The sequence below is a fragment of the Microcaecilia unicolor genome, unplaced genomic scaffold, assembly GCF_901765095.1.
Source record: "Microcaecilia unicolor unplaced genomic scaffold, aMicUni1.1, whole genome shotgun sequence".
Lineage (NCBI taxonomy): Eukaryota > Metazoa > Chordata > Amphibia > Gymnophiona > Siphonopidae > Microcaecilia > Microcaecilia unicolor.
In genome coordinates this window covers 1-4,294 of record NW_021963223.1, presented here as the reverse complement: position 1 = coordinate 4,294, position 4,294 = coordinate 1, and positions in this window count along the sequence as shown.

Below are 4,294 nucleotides of genomic sequence, written 5' to 3'. Positions count from 1 at the left end.
ATAGGTGGGATACAAATGTAACAAATAAATCTTCTTTTAGACCACAATTAAGGGGGGTAAGTAACATACAGCTCAGGAGAAAAGCTACACAGCTCACAAATAAATGCTATAGCACTCTATTCCCCCCACCCCTTTTTACTTATTCTCAACCAAGGGTAATACAGTGTGAATGTTTTTCAAATCTATAAAAGCACGTTACTGTTCCGGAAGAAAAGACATATTTTATGCCAACATATTTAACGACATCAAAAATATCAATTCCAAAATAATCTACTACTACTACTTAACATTTCTAAAGCGCTACTAGGGTTACGCAGCGCTGTACAGTTTAACAAAGAAGGACAGTCCCTGCTCGAAGGAGCTTACAATCTAAAGGGCGAAATGTCAAGTTGGGGCAGTCCTAGATATCCTGAATGGAGGTATAATGGTTATGTGCCGAAGGCGACATTGAAGAGGTGGGCTTTTGAGTAAGGATTTGAAGATGGGCAGCGAGGGGGCTTGGCGTATGGGCTCAGGGAGTTTATTCCACGCATAGGGTGAGGCAAGGCAGAAAGGACGGAGTCTGGAGTTAGCGGTGGTGAAGGGTACTGAGAGGAGAGATTTGTCCTGTGAGCGGAGGTTACGGGTAGGACCGTTAGGGGAGATGAGGGTAGAGAGGTAATGAGGGGCTGCAGATCGAGTGCATTTTTGTAGGTAAGTAGGAGAAGCTGATCAGAAGCCAGTGAAGTGACTTGAGGAGAGGGGTGATATGGGCATATCGGTCCTGACGGAAGATAAGACGTGCAGCAGAGTTCTGAACGGACTGAAGGGGGGATAGATGGCTAAGTGGGAGGCCAGTGAGGAGTAGGTTGCAGTAGTCAAGGCGAGAGGTAATGAGAGAGTGGATGAGAGTTCGGGGGTGGTGTTCAGAGAGGAAAGGGCGAATTTTGCTGATGTTAAAGAGGAAGACGCGACAGGTCTTGGCTATCTGCTGGATATGTGCAGAGACGGAGAGGGAGGAGTCGAAGATGACTCCGAGGTTGCGGGCAGATGAGACGGGGAGGATGAGGGTGTTATCACCAGAGATAGAGGAGGGAGAGGAGAAGTGGGTTTGGGTGGAAAGACAATAAGCTCGGTCTCTGGTAAAGATCAAAATACTGACTATCAAAGAACCAGAGTATAATCAGGAGGAGTCAAAGTAGATAAAAGATTAATCAGACCACAAGTATTTAACAAATAGTTTTACAAAAATGTTTTTGATAGATGAGAGAGTTCTTAGAGTATAAACTCACCCAAGCGAGACTACAACGAAGTGATTTATATCTCTAAGGGTGGACAAGCTTCTCAATCATGGAACTTCTCCACAATTTGTATTTATGTGTGAACAAAATACACACCCATGCTCTCTTCACAATATAATTAATAAACTAATTTGATATTTAAAAATGTCTGAATCAATCTTATCCTTTGCTCCGTCCAACCTCATACACGTGAGAATTTTTTTTTATATATCGAGAAGTGTAATTCCCTTCTTACTTTCTTAATCTCAATAAGGTATCTATATGCTGTAGTAATGTCTTTAAGATACTCTATATTGTATTTTATAAAACAATATAATTGGGCACTTAGCGTAATATAATTAGGTGATCCACTGCCGGATGAAGTTTAATCCATATACGCGATATTAGGTCCGGTCGAGTGGGATATCACCGATGCTTTATCCTTTCAGGAGTGGATCTAATATTTTAGTCCCAGTTTAAAAGCGCTCCTACGCCTTTAGTAAATCATAGCGAGTCCAACTCTGCAGGGTTTCGTATACACTTCCTCAGGAACTCAGATGATATAACCAAAATAAAGTCAGGAAAAGATGCCCCTATTTAGTTGGTGTGCTGCTCCAATCAAGCTGAGGAATATAAATGTTCCCAGGCAGGAAATGTCATCTCTACGCCACCAAAATAGTGCTAATTGGATAAACATCACAAATTGGTAAATTAATGATTGGGGGATTTAAATCACTGTATTCCATTCAATGGTATCTCTTCTACATCTTCATTGGTGAAAACCGAAGCAAAGAATTCATTTAATCTCTCTGCTACAGCTCGTGTCTCCTGAGTGCCCCTGTTACCCCTTTCTTTGCCTTGCTTTCCTTATCAATGCTTTGCATTTGACTTGACATTCCTTATGCTGTTTCCGATTATTTTCAGTTGGAGCCTTCTTCCATTTTCTGAAGGATTTTCTTTTAGCTCTAATAGCTTCCTTCACCTCACTTTTTAGCCATGTCGGCTGTCGTTTGGCCTTCCTCCTTTTTTAATACATGGAATATATCTGGTCAGGGCTTCCAGGATGGTATTTTGAACAGCATCTGTGATGCAAATTTTTGACCTTAATTCGCCTCATTTTGTCATAGCATTTAACTTTCAAAAAGGAAAATAAACATGTTGGATTTCCTGTTTACTTACTCTAGAGGTTATATCAAATGTTATCAAGCAGCCCCAGTACATTACCTCCTGCACCACTAAGGACTAGGTCTAGAATTTTTCCTCCTCCTTGTTGGCTCCTGTACCAGCTGCTCCATAAAGCAGTCCTTGATTTTATCAAGGGATTTTCCCTTCCTAGCATGCCCTGATGTTACATTTACCCAGTCAATACTGGGGTAATTGAAATCGCCCGTTATCGTGTTCCCCAGTTTGTTAGCCTCCGTAATTTCCAATAACCTTTCTACATCTGTCTGTTCATCCTGGCCAGGTGGATGGGTAGTACACACCTATCACTATCCTTTTCCCCTTTACACTTGGAATTTCAATCCATAGGGATTCCAAGGCTGTTTCACGAGTTCACCACAGGAAGGATGGTGCATGCGTGAAACAGCCTCCTGGTGAAGATGAAGACGGTATCTTTGAACAAGTGCATAGGATGTCTGCGGGAGAGGAAAGGATAGTAGATGACATGGGTGGTCAGACTGGATTATCTGCCTCATAGGAGCCAACTTTTCAAAATTATTGGGGGTGCTAAGCCCAATGGAAATGACCCCTCCCTGGACACGTACAAGGAATTTTCTCAATATTGGGGGTGCTCAAGCACCCTCAGCACCCACAGAGTTGGCTCCAATGATCTGCCTTCACTTTCTATATTTCTATGATGACATTGGCTCTGTCCTACATTCCTTGATTTCATAAGGGTGAATGTTTGTGGTTTATTTCAAGAAATCTGTATATTGTACCTAATTTTGCTGTGTTGCATGAGGTTCCATTTTAAACTCGTGCTCTGTTGATTGTGTAATAGCCAAGTGCCTTTACGCCTGGGCTCTTCTACTCCCTGCATGGCTTATCCTGAGATCCTGGCAGGTTCCTCATTGGTAGACTCATAATGTGGGGTTGCTCTGTTCCCCTCCCTCTTATTTCTCATGACCTAGTACAGTGCATAGCTGGGTGTTTGCGTGCTTCTCTTTCTCCATCCTCACCTTTTAAAGGGCTGGAGGAGGAGGGAGGGCTGGAAGATGGATGTACTCTTTTTCCAGGTAGCTGGAAGGCTAAAGCCCTTGGGCAGTTCATGGCTCAGTAATGAGACAGGCAGTATGGGGCTGGGTTAGGAGGCAGAGCCTCATTAAAGAGACAGAACGCTCCCAAGCACTGGCAAAATTGTTAGTTTTAAATGTTTTGATTTTGGGCTGCGAGGTGAGAGATCGAGGTGCCATTTCTACTGCTAGCCAGGGGGATTTGGGGGGGTGGGGAAGAGGACTGGTTTTGATTTAAACCCTGCAGTGTTTCCTGAACTGCTCTCCCTTCAGCTCGATATGTCTGTCTCTTGCTGTGTGTGCCACTTTCTCTCTGCCTGTCTGCAGGTAGCCTTCTCTCATCTCTTTAATAATGTCCAGCTGTTTGCTGGGTGGCAGTCATACTTCCTTTCATCACATTCAAGCTGAGCTCTCTGTGGGCTGTGACACCTTATCTGGACCAGGCTTGTTCAAGTTCAGTCCTTGAGGGCCCCAAACAAGACAGATTTCCAGGATTTCCTTAAGGAACACCATGAGAGAAATTTGTGTACAACGGAGGGAGTGGTCATGCAAATCCCCCTCACTCATATTCATTAGGGATGTTGTGAGAATTTGGCCTGTTCTGTGGCCCCCAAGGACTGAACTTGGACAAGCCTGCATTGGACCAACAGAAGAATTGTCAGATATTTCAGGTCCTGAGCTCTTAAGATTGCAGAGGGCATCTCTGGGCTTTTCTTGCACTAGCTCAGCAAAACAGAGCAAAGATTCCTGATGCAGAAGGACCTTTCGTCTGTGGAACTACTACTATTTATCATTTCTATA